This window comes from Quercus lobata, chromosome 9 (assembly GCF_001633185.2).
Source record: "Quercus lobata isolate SW786 chromosome 9, ValleyOak3.0 Primary Assembly, whole genome shotgun sequence".
Taxonomy (NCBI): domain Eukaryota; kingdom Viridiplantae; phylum Streptophyta; class Magnoliopsida; order Fagales; family Fagaceae; genus Quercus; species Quercus lobata.
The window spans coordinates 46,011,343-46,027,750 of record NC_044912.1 but is presented as its reverse complement, the minus strand read 5'-3'; the positions used below and the strand labels follow the sequence as shown (position 1 = coordinate 46,027,750).

At 34.5% G+C, this 16,408-nt stretch overlaps 2 long non-coding RNA genes across 2 annotated transcripts; both read left to right on the top strand.

Annotated features, from left to right (window-relative positions):
* Nucleotides 1-6,929: 6,929 nt before the first annotated feature.
* LOC115959887 lies at nucleotides 6,930-9,653 on the top strand. Its single transcript, XR_004085040.1, has 6 exons — nucleotides 6,930-7,156; nucleotides 7,710-7,810; nucleotides 8,417-8,436; nucleotides 8,546-8,662; nucleotides 9,257-9,322; nucleotides 9,423-9,653. It is a non-coding gene; the product is annotated as an uncharacterized LOC115959887 (long non-coding RNA).
* Nucleotides 9,654-10,532: 879 nt separating this feature from the next.
* LOC115959886 lies at nucleotides 10,533-14,183 on the top strand. Its single transcript, XR_004085039.1, has 7 exons — nucleotides 10,533-10,803; nucleotides 11,530-11,654; nucleotides 12,217-12,266; nucleotides 12,361-12,817; nucleotides 12,972-13,052; nucleotides 13,286-13,348; nucleotides 13,875-14,183. It is a non-coding gene; the product is annotated as an uncharacterized LOC115959886 (long non-coding RNA).
* Nucleotides 14,184-16,408: the final 2,225 nt, after the last annotated feature.

The window sequence follows — 16,408 nt, the reverse complement described above, 5'->3', positions numbered from 1 at the left end:
GTATTTTTCAAACCAAAGGGCATCACTTTGTAGTGGTAGTTTCCAAATGGGAGTGACAAAAGCTGTCTTTTCCTGATCGTCCAGGGCTAGTGGAATCTGATGATATCCTTGAAAGGCGTCTAAGAAGCTCATCCGAAGATGGCCTACCATTGTATCCACCAACTGATCTATTCGAGGCATAGGGAAGGGATCTTTTGGGCAAGCCTTATTCAGATCTGTGAAGTCCACACACATTCGCCACTTCCCGTTCTTCCTATTCACCACCACAGTATTGGCCAGCCATTCAGGGTAGAAAACTTCCTTGATAGCCCCTGCCTACTTGAGCTTCATCACCTCATTTGAGATAGCATCTAAATGTTCCTTGGATGGGCATTGAGGTGATTGCTTTTTGGGAGTGATGGATGGGTTAACATTTAAATGATGACAGATGAAGTTCGGATCCACCCCCGGGGCTTCATAAGCGTCCCATGCAAACACATCAACATTTCTTCTAAGAAATTCTACTAGCTCTTCCTTCTTTTGAGGAGGCAGCTGAGCCCCGACTTAAAAGAACTTCTCCGGATCATCACCTATAACAACCTTTTCTAAATCTTCACATTTTGCCTCCTCGACTTATTCGTTGATAGGCAACACCATAATTTTTTATTGCTATAAGCCCTTTTCAGTAAAGGCCGACGACTCAATCTCGGGTCGATACAATATGGTAGCTATCATGCATTGCCTAGCCGTGGACTGACTTCCAAGGATCTCTTTAACCTGGCCCTCAGACGGGTATTTCACATTTTAGTGCAAAGTAGAAGAGACGGCTCCCAAGGTATAAAGCCAGGGTCTGGCCACAATGGCCATTTACGGGGAATAAGCGTCCACCACAATAAAATCTACTTTTACCACTTTTGGACCCGTCTGTATAGGTAGTCTGATCTGACCCTTTGAAGTGACGATCTTCCCATCAAAACTCACCAGAGGAGAATCATAGGCTGTTAAGTCTTCAGGTCTCAAATTCAACCCCTTGTATAGGTCGGGGTACATAATCTCAGTACCATTATCTTGGTCCACCAGTACCCTCTTCACGTCATAACCCCCAATCCTGAGTGTGACCACCAAAGCATCATCATGGGGCTTATATCCTCATCCGAAAAACCCAATACCGACTGAATATCTACTCTAGTCCTCTTCGGCCCTGAATTAGCGTCCTCGGCAGGTAGTCGAGCCATAGACATCACTCTGGAGGGATAGGAGCCGGTTCTCTTTAGAGTAGCAAATATGACATTTATTGTTCCTAAGGGAGGTCTTGAGGAATCATCTCTCCGGTGTTCTGAATTTATATGGCCCCTCTAGCCACTAGAGTGACGCAAGAGCTGCTTGATTTTTCCTTCTCGGACTAGTTAGTCTAAATGATCCCACAAATTCCTGCAATCCTCGATGGTGTGTCCCTGGTCCTAGTGGTAATGGCAATAAAGGCTCTGATTGCGTCTCATGGGATTTCTTGCCATCTTATTTGGCAATTTAGAAAACGGCTTATTCTTAATCTTTTCCAGTACCTGGTGCACTGGCTCTCGGAACACAGCATTAACCGTCTGAGTGCTAGTAGACCCTGACTACCCAGAAAAGTCTCTCCGAGGTCGATTATTATTGTATCGGTCCGACTTGAAACCCCTCCTTTCCTGAGGGATAACCTTAGCCTTCCCTTTCTCCTATTGTTGGTCCTTCTCAACCTTCTTATACTTATCAATCTAGTCCATGAGTTGGCACACACTGGTAATAGGTTTGCCAATCAGAGATTTCCTTAAACCGTGCTCGGCTGGGAGGCCGGCCTTAAAAGTACTGATGGCCATGTCATCAAAGTCACCATCTATCTCATTGAACATCTCCCAGTATCTGTCCGAGTACATTTTCAGGGTTTCTCCCTCTCACATGGATAAGGATAGTAGTGAGTCCAAGGGCCGAGGTACCCTATTACACATGATAAAACGAGAGCCAAAGGCCCGGGTGAACTCCTTAAAGGAATCTATGGAATTGGCCCTCAGGCCATCGGATCATCTCATCACCACAGGTCCTAAATTGGATGGAAACACCTTGCACATCAAAGTCTCGTCCTTAGAATGGATAGCTATCCTCTGATTGAACTGGCTCACATGTTCTATGGGGTCCGTTCGACCATTGTAAATGGTGAACGTGAGCTAATGGAATAGTCGAGGAAGTTTTGCCACCTCTATCTTGCGCATGAAAGGTGATTTGAAGATTTGATTCAACGCCTTGCTTATAGCGTCATTTCCCAAGCCTTTAGGAGGCGGGCTCTTGTACCTACATTTGTGGTGGTGCTTTTCATCGTAGGAGAAAGACTCGCTTGGTGGATTTCTTGACCTTTGCCTATAACTATCATCCTCTTCATTATTAGAGGAGATATTGGAACTGGAAGGAGTTTGTTTCCGTTGTGCATGGCGCAACTTCTTCTTTAAATTGTCAATCTCCAGGTGCATGGCTTTAGTGTTGTTTTGCCTTTGAGAGACTTGACTTCTAACTTGAGAATGGCTTCTGCTTGTATGCGTGGTGTGTACACTACCTTCTCGATCCTGTTCATGCTCACGATCTCTTTCACGTTCAAGATTAAGAAAATCATCTTGTCGTTGAGAATCTGCGGGCTCTGCTTGGTGCGAACCTGATCCTACCATAGTCGACCGTTGCACTCACTAATACACAAGTTCTTCCCATAGACAGCGCCAATTGTAGGGACACGTTTTGCAACCCAAGCCCAAAGTGTGTGGGATATTGGCCCAGTGAGCCTAGTACAATAAATTTGTAGAGAGTGGGTTAAAGAACTAGGTTCTAATGAATTGGACAACGGCTAATATGGAATTAGATGACAATCAAGCACAAATAAGAGGTTTTGATATGAATGAACTTACTATTCGAGGAGGTCATTTTTCATATAAATCAACTAAACAGAGTACATGTACAATTTTGATTGCTACAGTAGTCTTTCTCTATTTTTTCGATCCCCTTCCTTTAGGGTCTCTACTCTCATTTATACTACATCTCTTCCTTCATCTTTACCCTACACATGGACAATTGATAGTTTATGTTAATACTTGTCCCATCAGCCTCCTTTAGAAGTCTTTGGGGGTGGTTGTAAGGCTGAAAAAATACTGTTCAGAGATCACTTCCTCATTAATGCGGCCAGAGAGTTAGCTACAGAGCATTCAATGCGGTGGTAGTAGTTTTCCCTTAGATATTTTTGGGTTCCCATCTTTCTTGTACGTTTATGGCGCACGTCCCTATCACTATAGCTTCCTGGAACGTCACTTTGATCATTAGGATCTATATATGATCTGTGTTTAGCTTATCCAAGGATATATTCCTCCTCGGACCACTTTCCTATTTGTAGCTTGCTCATTAAGTCCTGAGTTTAAACCATCCATTACCATTCGTTCGTCCTCAGACTACTCACACTCTCGGCTGAGGCCTAAGACCCATTATATGATTTAGGCCCTTAACCCTATAGTAGCAATTATTGTTGCTACGCTCTTATTGAGCCACCTCATCTGCCATATCATTAGTCGTTTTCATATTTATTTTTTAAATTTAATTTTTTTTACAATATTAACTCTATAAATATATTGACTTTACAAATTCATTTTAGGCGGTTTTAGCTTTACAAATTCATTTTAGGCAGTTTTAACTTTACATATTCATTTACTTTAATTTTGATGTTATAACTAAATAATAAATTAATGGAAAATCAAAACAAAAGTGTTGTCTACATATATTCCTCTTAGGCAGTTTTAAATTTAAATATTATTTTACCCTTTTATCTTCCTTATTTTGGCTCTTCTTATTCTCATCATCTTATTATAAATTTGCCACTTGATCTCTTTCATTCTATGCATATTTTTCCTATACAAAAAAGGCTCTCTCTCTCTCTCTCTCTCTCTCTCAATTTTTTTTTTTCATTTTTTGTTGGATTTTTGTTATTATTTTTCTTGCATTTCTACCTTAGATTGATGAATGTTTGTATTTTTTAGAATTTTACTTTTAATTGCTTATCTATATCTATATTTCTCTAAAAGCTGAAACGTAACAATTATTGTTGCTATGCTCCTGTTGAGCCACCTCATCCGCCACATCATTAGTCTTTTTCATATTTATTTTTAAATTTAATTTTTTTTACAATATTAACTATATAAATATATTGACTTTACAAATTCATTTTAGGCGGTTTTAACTTTACATATTCATTTTCTTTAATTTTGATGTTATAACTAAATAATAAATCAATGAAAAATCAAAACAAAAGTGTTGTCTACATATATTCCTCTTAGGCGGTTTTAAATTTAAATATTATTTTACCCTTTTATCTTCCTTATTTTGGCTCTTCTTATTCTCATCATCTTATTATAAATTTGCCACTTGATCTCTTCCATTCTATTCATATTTTTCCTATACAAAAAAGGCTCTCTCTCTCTCTCTCTCTCTCTCTCTCTCTCTCTTTTTCATTTTTTGTTGGATTTTTATTATTATTTTTCTTGCATTTCTACCTTAGATTGATGAATGTTTGTATTTTTTAGAATTCTACTTTTGATTGCTTATAACTGAAAAATGAAATCAATGAAGAATAAAAAAAAAATTTAAAATTGTCTATTAAAAATGTATTCACAGGTCTTGCTTAATCATTGATGGTAGAAAAAATACAACTTGATAGCTGCCCATAGGAGGATCTCCAACTAGAGGTTTGTATCCTCATTGTCCTGTTTTGACTAATTCATATGTGTTTCTTAATGCAAATATTTTTTTTTATCATTTTATTTACAACACTAAATACTTTTAATGAATGGTGTTTGTTGTTGATTTAATTTGGAAAAAAATTCATATTATAATATGTTATATTTTGTTGTTGTCAGGATTTAACTTATTTGGAAAACTACAAGATAATTTGAACAAGCTGATGAAGAACAATTAGTTCAGTTAAAGACAATGGTCTTTGTGCAATTTCCTTTCATTATTTAAAAATATTTTGTTTAACAAATTAGTAGTAAATTGTTATGTATTTTTTATATGATGTTCTTAGATGCTTGGGTAATTGTTTTAAGTGTTTACAAATATTTTATGTTATTCTTTATCTTCCTTATCTTAGATTTTTAAGAAAACAAATTCAATTTTATGTTTAAAATTATTTATTTATCTATTTATTTTTCACATATTGGATTAGAAGTTAGATTAGATTATGACAGCATTAATACAATACTTCTTTGTTTTTTTTTAAAAGGAAAAATGGTTACAATCTTTTATTTTTCCCTTTCTTTTTTATTTTAAATTGTAGTTTTAATGAGTTTTATTAATTTTTTTTTAGTTACATTTATCGGCGTTTTTGATTGTATGGTAGAAAATTTGGGTTTTAGAAAGTTTATTTAAAACTAAAATAATAATTTCCAAATTTTATATACTTTTTGATGATACACAAAATAATATAAAGAAATTTTATTAAAAAATTAATATTTTCACTAACTTACTTTTTGAATTCTTGAGAAAAATTGTATTATTTTGATTTTGGTACAACAAAAATTATATGTATTACATTTGTGATTGTCGCTATAATAAATGAAATTATGATTATGAATTACATTATTATTTATTAAATTAGTTCAAATTGAAATATATATATATATATATATATTAATAAGACCACTCTAAAAATATTATCACGCGTAACACGTGGGGTTTGCGACTAATTACTATAAATAAGAAGATGGTCTGTTGTCTCCCTGCTAATCTTACAAGTGCAACAACAATCCTTGTTTTTTCCCCATCATTAATTCATCCCCAATGCGGCAGACACCATCTAGAGAGAGAACGATCTTACAGAGGGGAAAGATAGGGCAGAAGAGGGGTAGAGAGCGAGAGATGGTGAGAAAGAGTGAGAGAAGTTAGAGAGAGTGGCATAGTGCAGGCATGAGAAAAGCGATAAAGCAAAGCAAAGAGAAGAAATGAGAGAGAGCTTACTGTGAGATCTAACTTTGTTTCATGCGGAGTGATAGAGTTGTTTTCCGAAAAAATTTAGTCGAAAACAATCTCTAAAAAATAAGTCAATTTTTTTATAGATTTTTCTATTGACCAAAGATTTTTTATGGTACCAAACACTGGAAAAGTTTTCTTCCAAAACAAACGGAGTGTAAATCACCACTCACCATTAGAATTGAGGTACTTGAGCCGTAGTCAGTTCAGAATTGGGTTACTATTTGGTTGGAATGAGTGTATAAGGTGTAAGACCTATGTCATCATTTCACTATCATCTTTGCCAACACCCATTGGCCTACCGGATCGATAGAAACAAAGTGGTGCATAAAGGAATAAGTGTTAAGGATGCTGAAATCTTGATTTCCACATTTTACATGTTCACTATTTGTAGGGATGTAGCAAACACATGGGAAGTGGACACTCTTGTTAAATTTCAACAATTTTGGTTTTGATTGTTATAGTTGACAAGTACTAATTCTGATTGAAGGGAGTAAAAGCAATTGAAATCAATTGAGTGTTGCATTGCATTGTGAAGTTAAAAATTGGGAGACCTTTTTTATTTTTTGTTAGCTGGAATGTGCCCTACAAAACCACAGTTGTTTGTTTGCTTATTAGGGAAGTAGTACTTTTTTTTATAATAGCAAGGTGGAGGGTGAGGTTTTGGGTTTAAGATTATGGGTATGTGTTTAATTACTAATTTAAAAGAAGGGGGGTGGGGGGGGGGGGGTTGTAAAATGGAAGATGAAGCCATGGGTTTCAAGAGAAACCAGGCGCATGTGTAAACTACTATTAAAGAAAAACATCTGCAGATGTAGTAATAGAATTTTTCCCCAAATATTTTTGGTAATGAACCCATTTATGATAGAAGTGCATTTAATGTTGATGCCTTGCTTTCTTCGTGTATCTCCTGCCTATTAAACTGTAGAGTTAAGTTGGTATTCTGTATCAGTACATGTCAGATTTTTAATATAAATTGTAATTTAGGTCATTGGTATCTGTCTTCTTAATCCTTGCAATCCTCATTCTGGACTAGTGGCTATGAATCACTATACAAATTTTTTAAATCTGTCTTTGCTTGGTCTTGCAGGTTTTTCCCTACAGTAGAGAATTTCTTGGCAGTATAACACATGATCAGATGTTGAAGGTGTGGATCCCTTTCTCTATTCTTTCATGATATGTCTACATGATGGTGTCAAACCTGTAGAGAATTTGGTAAATATAATTATCCTTGGATGCTTTATATGGTTGTATGTATGAAGACGACAAGATTAAGTTCTTAAGATATTTCATAATTGGAAACTCATGATTTGGGCAATTTATTTTTTCCCTAAGGTTTATCTTTCTATTCTTTGAGAGCCTCTGTTCCTTACTTTGAATTGATCAACTTCATACTTGATGCACATGGGTACAAATGTAAGTCTTTGTATTAAAATTTGATTTATTTTGGGTACAAAAAGTTGAACACTTTGAAGAAACACATTTTGGAAAGCTGCCACTATTTGTACTTTTACATGTGCATAAATACATATATTTCATGTAATTAATGTGATGCCAAAGGCTATAATTAGTAAGGTAACAAAAATATTCTTTAACTTTGACAAGAGACAAATATACAAGTTCAAAATGGAAAAGTTGACCGTTACAGTGTGGAGTACATGCTTTCTTGGTTCTTAACCTGTTGTTTTTCCTTCAAAGAGGCTAATGTCATGGCTGGTGATAATGCATATCACCAGTGAAGTCGTTGCTTGAAGAGATAATGCAATGTGCGAGCAAAGCATATTGTTGGCATGTATGAAAGGTATGATATAGTCACAGTTGAAATTTGTCTTAGATGCTAGTATCAATGAGGTCACCCCTGATTATGCCTTTCACAACCTCTATTTTAATAATCTAGCGGACTCCAAACATGTGCTTACTTGATCTCATAAACTTAATTGATCGTAGACCACGTGTTGGTACATAAACATTATTAGTGTTATTTAGTAATATTTACACCCATGTATTAGTTTTATCAACAGGATGACACACATACAGAAACGCGAAAACACTAGCACAATTTTATTCATGTTGTGTCTTTGTCTCTCCTAATCTGCCATATTAGTGTGTCTGCAGCTTATATCCATGTCCACTTCTTCTTAGTCATGTTCATAAATTTAAAGTTTAAATTAAGTTTGAGATATTAGGCCAAAAGTTAATTTGATTAAAGATGTCAAATTAAGTTTTAGATAATTTTATTTTTCTTTAGGACCTTACAGATGTCATTATTCTACTATTGTTTGCCTCATTGTAAGTTTATGATTCAGTCTAACTCTTTTTTTCTTGTTCAACAAGGAACTCAAACAAAATTTTTGGTTGGTCTATGAAGGATTCGCTAATAATCCTTATGGTGAATTTTTCATTGCAGGGAACAAATCTCTTCAAAAGGTATATTGCTTTATCTTCAACAAAGAGCTCACCAAATATGTCTTTCAATATACACAATTTTCTGTACTATTTTTTGTAAGAAAACCTCATTCAGGACTATGCTGTGAAGAATTGGAGGAAGCAATTGTACAACCTCAAGGATGGGAATCCAAGCTTCCTTGTAGTTATTCAACGATTTTGACCATTGGAAGATATCTAAATGTCATTAGAGAATGTGGGTAGAATGGTAAGGGTCCGTTTTGATCATGCACTCACAATATAGTCTAATAATTGTTTTTCAAAGAAAAAATAATAGAAGAGACCCTTCTAGTCTTCCATGATTATGTGTTTGATCTTACTTGTAGGTGTTAGAAAATCCAAAATTAACAAGCTTTAGCTCAAACCATCATTAACTTGATTGTATAAAAGCTGCTAAAGATTTTGTGTAGCGAAGTCTGAATTTATATCATCAATTCACTAAATAAATTCCTTGCCTATATACTTCGTATTTTCTAGTTCTACTATGTTACTTGTCAATTATGGCAATTGACCTACCTTAGTAATTAATTTTCTACTGAAAAATTATGCTTTTACTATTGGAGTATCATCTAATTGGAAGGATGTGCTTCTTAAAGCAATATCTTCTTCTCAATTAGGCATATGTTATAATCAGTGAATTTGGAGGTACGAATCAATTATTTATAGTGTGTTGTATATCATACGGCTTCCAAAAATGGAGTTTGCTATCTATTTGATTTAACTAATTCTTAATCCCAACTAAATGGGGTTGTGTAACTCAGCAAATCCATGTGTATATTTTATACTACTTGTTCTTAAACAGGTTATCCACCACCATGATTTTTTCCTTGATAATTTTCTCAAAGAATGCTTCTCTAAACTACTGAAGGTCAGTGCTGTTTTTTTATCAACAAATCTTGTTCCAATTTCTATTTGGATTAACGATCAGGATGGTCAAAATACTATACATCTCTAACTTTGAAAAGTAGGGGGAAGATGTTCGATAGAGAGATCTGATTGAAGAGTGAAAAGAATGAACAAGGAAATTTGAGAAAGCTCCTAATCCGCATGTTGAGCCCAAGAAAAATTGTAAAGATTGGATTCCTTCTTTGGTACACATTCCCTACATATCAAAGTTAATGAAATGTGAAGGTAAAAGAAATCATGTTGCACATTGTCTTAAAATTCAAGCCACAAAAAAATCTTTGGTTCAAGTTATTCTTATTAAAAATAATAACCTACATCTTTGACTTTAGAATTAAGATATCATTTTATTTCGATAAGACAAACTTGGAACTAAAATGATCATATAGAAATGGAGTAATCCAATGATAATTAAGTACCACCAATGAATCTAGTGAAAGAAGGATAAAATTAATATGTTATGCCGATATTCAAAACTTGATTTCTGATTTCCATGGACCCCGTTGGGGTTTATTCTTATTAGCTAGAATTTTCAAATGCAGAGAGTGGAAATGGTTAACTCTCTGTACCAGCGGTATGCAGCAGCAGCAACTCAATGGTTGGTATCATCCTCCGTTGACTTTCCCAAGCAGCAACAGATGAATTGCTTAATGGTTCTGTTAGGAATTCAACAGGTTCATCAAGGGCACTTAACCACCAAAAATTTTATGGTCACTGATCTATTCTGCAAGTAAGGTGACACAGGCAAACCTCTCTTATTTTGAGAGTGTGTTTGTTTGTTCATTGATTTCTCATTCACACTAGTTGCAGAAAATTAAAGAGCGAATTTATTGCAAAGCATCAGAGCTTGGGGTCAAAATTAAGCAATAATTTCTAAGTAGAGCCATGCTTGACTCATTTTGCACGGTGGATAAGGGCCAGTAATTTCTAATATATAAGAGTATTTTTGGATGAACAAAGTGTGAATATGTTCAAAACATCATATATGGTATTGGGTTTGCAATTTCCATACTGTTGACAGTGTCTAGGATTTATCATTGTTTACGTATTGGGTCATGTACCCTAAAGAAAGGGTACAGTACCTATCTAAATTTGAACCATTAATTTAATATTTTTTGATCTTGACCAATCATATAATTTTGAGAGGGCAGGTTATATAAATATAAAATAAAAAAATAAAAAACAAAGAAAAAATAACAAATCATTCATCTAGGCTTTTCACTCTACGGCTCACGCTTTGTCTCATCTTCTTCTCGGTTTGCCTCTCTAGCTTCTTCTCTTCCAATCCAACCACAAGAACCAGACAGCTGCTAAACAAAACCATACCCACAAGAGAAGAAACAAAGTTACAAATTTCAATCCAACTCGACGGCACACCCACAACCTCAAATCAGCGGCGCTTCTTCTCTTCCAATCAAACTTGGCGGCGTCACCCACAATCTTCAGGTTCTCTCTCTACATAGGATTAACGCTGATATGGGTTTATATTATTTCTCTAAACTTTGTGGGTTTATGCTAATGTTGTTTTGTTTGAGTTTCGGTTCTTATATGTGTGACAATTTAATCTATACACTTTTGAGTTTGGGGATGTTCAGACTTGAAACTTGAGTGAGACGTGGGAACCCTTATCCATAAGTTGGGATGAGATTAGATTTGGCTGGGAGTGTGGGGCGGACACGATACTATGAACCTATGGATTTGTTTGAGTTGTTTGTTTTGTTGTGTGATTCTAATTCTGCATACCCTTTTTTTGTGCCTGCTTGAATGATTGACTAGTTTTCGGATTCGGGTTTTGGAGAAGGAACTGTTTTTTTTTTTTTTTTTAATGGTTAAATTGATTTTAACTCATTGAATGTATGAATTGATTGGTGAATTTTCGAACTTGGGTTTGTTTTATAAGTAACTAATTTTGTTGGTTAAGTTGAGCTTAGCTTGTTGGACCATGTGTACTGATTGGTGAGTTTTCAGATACAGGTTTTGGGGAAGTAACTAATTTTGTTGATTAAATTGAGTTTAGTTTTATTGAGTGTGTGAATTGGTGGGCGAATTATTGGATTTGGGTTTTAGAGAAGTAACTTGTTTTGATGATTAGATTGAGTTTAGTGCATTTGTGTCTGCGTGTTGTGTGTTGTTTTGTTGATTCAATGTTTATGTGGTTCAATTTTTTTGCAGGTAGTATAGGGTGAAGGAAATATATCAGGCTATGCCCACACATATCCTACTACTAATGGAAGCAAATTGTCCGGGGAAGAGAGATTTAGGAGTAATGCCAATGGTTTTTGGTCCACGAATAAGCGGTGCGTGTTGTTTAGTTGCTTTGTGAATTTAAACTGATTGAGTATCATTTGCCAGTATTTTATGATGGCCTAGATTGATGGTCTTAGGGATTTCAAGTTACCATTATGCTAGGACCATATAGGCTATTGAGACAATTAAATCCATTTCATGATTGCGGAGGAAAAATAGGAGAAGCTTTATGCTTTATTCCATTGTTGCAAAATTAGAGAGAAAAGATAGGAGTTTAAACCTTGGTTATAGTAGGGGTTGAGTTTAGTGGCATTCTTCCCAGCTTCTTTTCCAAAAGCACCACCAAGGTCAAGGTGGTCTAGGGCAGTGTTTTCTTCGAAATTATAATGAGTTTTAAAGTGATGAAAATTCTTTGAACATTTTGATTCCTATCTTATTCCTACTTTTCTTATCAACCAAAGGTATTATTGTTCATGGAAATCTAATTTAATTAAAAACAGGGGCTCATGGATTGGTTTATGGTATTCAGAGAATTAGTTGTCCATGTTTCTGATTAAGTTGTTACAAAAAAATGTTTTTAGTCTAATATTGATGGGGGTATGTCATTTACAGGCAACAAAGCAATGGTATCAATCAAGGTCACGGTGACATTAAAGTGCATGGTGACTACTTATCTCCTATTTTAAGCTTTTTATATCTTTTCTAGTTCTTTATATGTTTCACTGCCCTAATTCTGATGCCCTGATTCATGTGAAGATTCCCAGATGAGTCCAAATGATTTGCGTTTGAAACTGATAAACAAAAGAAAGATGAAGTGAATTTCAAGGGTTTTTGAAGAGAGAAGGAAGATGGACCAAAGTCAAAAGTTGTCAAAAACTATTCAGGCTGCAAGGCATAACATGCAGCAGCAAAGGTTTGAATTAGAAGGACGTACTTTTTTGTGGCGAATGCGAGACACAGAAAGACCTAGATTCCCAAATAGAAATTTGAAATCTTCTAGGGGATTCTCACCACAAAGAAATTTCAATGAGCTGCACCAAGTACCATCACTAAGGGCAGCTGATAATTCAAGAGCTAGATGGTTTTTAAGCAATGATGGTGCGTCTAGGCCAACAGGACCTTTAACTGTCAAATACTCAAAGGCCCTGATACTTCAAAGCTAGTTATGCAGCTTACACCAATAGGTGGCATTGGGCAGAAAAGTTTTCATTCGGTATGATTTTTTTCCCTTGCTGTCCTGTTTTAGCTTAATTTAAGAGGATTTGGTTTGTATTTGTGAGGTTATCTAGATTAATGGTTGTGTATAATTGTTGTTGGTCATCTAATGTTATGTGTTCATCATGCTCTGTTGAATGGAATTTTAAAAGGTGGAGGAATCTCATACTATCACTAGCCTGTTGCAATTGCTTGGTTTGGGGAAATATAACACTCTTTTCCGAGTTGAAGAGGTAAGTAACCTGCATCTATGCAATCTTTTGAAAGAAAATTTTCTTGAGGATAAGTTTTTCTGTGGTGAATGTTTGACCTTCCCATATTTTGAATGGAAAGTATAAGCCAGTGATGTGATTTCTGAGAGAGCAAGATAGATTTGTTGTGATGGATTAGTCTGTAGTCTGTATAGAGTGGTGACTGGGAAATGCATAAACAAAAATCATTTAATACTTGGTTCATCTGATCATAGGTGGACATGACTACATTGAAGCAGATGGGCGATAAAGACCTCAAAGATATGGGGATACCAATGGTATCGTGCTTTCACTCTCTTAAAATTTGACAACTGTTTAATTTTGTTTTGCTGTGAAAAAGTCACTTTATTGGTACCTTTCAATAATATCAAAGCATCAAATGAGCAACAGGCTTGAACCCCCTTATGTGTTGCTTATTTATGTTATCATGATTTTCTTATTCTACCTTGTGGGTTTTTTTTTTTTTTCTTGGTGGGTTTGGATGTTCACAATTCTTGCAGTCTACTTTGAGCCTAATGATTTGTATGGAAATAAGTTCAGCTTGGTGTAAATACTGAGTGCTGACTGCAGCTAAAAGAAACATTATCACGTAGGGGCTGTTCACAATTCTTTTAGTCTAATGTGAGCCCAATGAATTGTATGGAAATAAGTTCAGCTCAGTGTAAATATTGACAACTGACTACAGTTGAAAGGCCCTTTACTAGCCAATCACCTTTAACTGACTTGTGTATCATCTTCATTTCATGTATAAATGTCCAATGGAAAACAATTAATCTGTTCTCACAAAAGCTGTTTGACAAGCAGGGACTGAGAAAGAAGATTCGTCTTGCTTTGTGGCCTTGTTCCAGACGAAAACAACCATAGCTGCAAACATTTATTGGCTGCACTTTGGAGAGTATTTGTTACATCTGTAACTTATAGCTCGAGTAAAAATTGACAAGCATGGGGAGTGTAAGTATTTTTTAGGTGGAGATATTCGTGTGTTGCTTTTCAAGAACCTGAAATCTATGTCATGGAGAAAAAAATGAAACGGTTTATATATGTAATGGGATATGGACGATTGCGCTAGTGAAACATCTAACTAATTGTTTAATCAAGATTTTTTTTTTTTTTTTTTTTTTCTCATTTTGCATATTGCTTTGGAATGATTTATTTGTGTTTGGATTATCTTTTTATTGAAACTTTGCAAAAATATTCAAAGATTTCTGGAAGAAATTAAGATAATTCTAGTTGATCTTTTTGTGGATTTTATTTTTATAAAGCATTTGGACACAACTTTGAACTGGTTACTTGTGATTAGTAGAGAAAAAGTGATAGATTCATATGAAAGTAATTGTATATCACTCACATTCTTCTACTTTATCAAATTATGGTAAAAGTTGTGGTTTTAGAAGAGCAATTATGTTATGGTGAGAGCCACATATGCTGCTTTGTGTGAAACAAGTTCCTCTACTGGAAGAATGTGATGGTATGGACTTTGGTAGCTTTTGTTTGATTCCTGTTAATGAAGTGAATATTCAAGGGCAAAAAACATTAAAATAATCAAAGTTTGACCAAGACCACCATTTTGAGTCCTTCAAGGCTGTCACACTTTCATATATAAGAATCCTTAAGAGTTTATAAAACAATTTTATCAAGAAATATAAGAGATATATGTCTGGATTGCTTCTTCTCGAGTGGTCATGTACAGCATCATATTATTTATGATACTAATACATATATCAATAGGTCTTGCTTACACTAAGGAGTTAGTGTAGGTTACTATCAGCTGCCCATGTGAATGAACAAAGTAGAGAGAGATGAAAATTGACCTTTTAACAACTAATTATGTTAAAGTTTACCTTTTGTGGCATTGATATGTCTTCAACAAAGAAAATTTTTTATTGCTATTAGACCTCTCTCAGACTTAGCTAATGGAGGCTCTGTTGACTCAAATGAGGCTGACACTTTTCATTATGTTCAAAATGATAAACTATGAAGGACAAAAATATTTTGTTTAACATTTTTAAAAGGGTCGGAATGTTCATTTTTTGGTGAAATTGGTTAATTAAGTTAAATTGTTTTTAACTTTACTATTAGTAATTCCTGTGGTTGGGCTAATTTGTTGGGATGTTTATTTTGTTTTAGATTATAGATCTAATTTTTTTTTAATAGCTTTAAAATGAGGAAAATACTAGAGTTACAAATTTTAAAAAAAATTTATATTGTGATAAACAGTTATTAGTAAGTAAAAAATGACTTTAGTGGTGAGCTCAAATGTAAAAATATGATCAGATATGATATTGGTATTACTCAATGTGACAATGAAACTGTCAAATATGAGAAAAAAAAAGAGTATCACTGAATGTGACAAAAGTATAGTCAAATGTGATGTTGGTACTACCGAATGTGACAATGGAATGATCAAATGTGAGAAAAAAAAAATAAAGGAACCGTCGATTGTGACAAAAATAAAGTCATGTGTGAAGTTAGTACTGTACAATGTGAGGATAGAACTGTCACATGTGAGAAAAACAAATAAGTGAACCACTAAATGTGACAAAAGTACTGTTAGATGTGATGTTTATATTGCCAAATGTGACAATAGGACCATCAAATTTGAGGAAAAAAAAAAAAAAGGAACCGTCAAATGTTAGAACTGTATAATATAAGGATGGAACTGTCAAATGTGGAAAAAAAAAAAAAAAAAAAAAAGCAGCGAACCACCAAATGTTATAAAAATAATGTCAAATGTGATGTTGGAATTGCACAATGTAAGGATGGAACCATCAAATATGAGAAAAAACAAGAGAACCATCGAATATGACAAAAGAGTTGTCACATATGATGTTGGAACTGTGCAATGTGAGCATGAAACTGTCAAATATGAGGGAAAAAAAAAAAAAAAAGAGAACCATTGAATGTGACAAAAAATTGTTACATGTTATGTTGAAACTGCATAATGTGAGAATGAAACCGTCAAATGTGAGAAAAAAAATAAGAGAACCACCGAATGTAACAAAAGAATTATGAAATGTGATGTTAAAATTGCACACTGTGAAAATGAAACCATTAAATGTAAGAAACAAAATAAGGGAACTACCAAATGTGACAAAAGAATTGTTAAATGTGATGTTGAAACTGAACACTGTAAGGATAAAATCGTCAGATGTTGGAAAAAATAAGAGAACACTGAATGTAACAAAAGAACTATCACATATGATGTTAAAATTGCATGTGATGATAAAACCGTCAAATGTAATGTTTGGTAACTTGGTATAGCAAGTTGCCTATTAGTGGGTATCGTACCCTCCAAAAAAAGTGGTTTAGTAGAATTACCCATATCTCTAACATTCTTT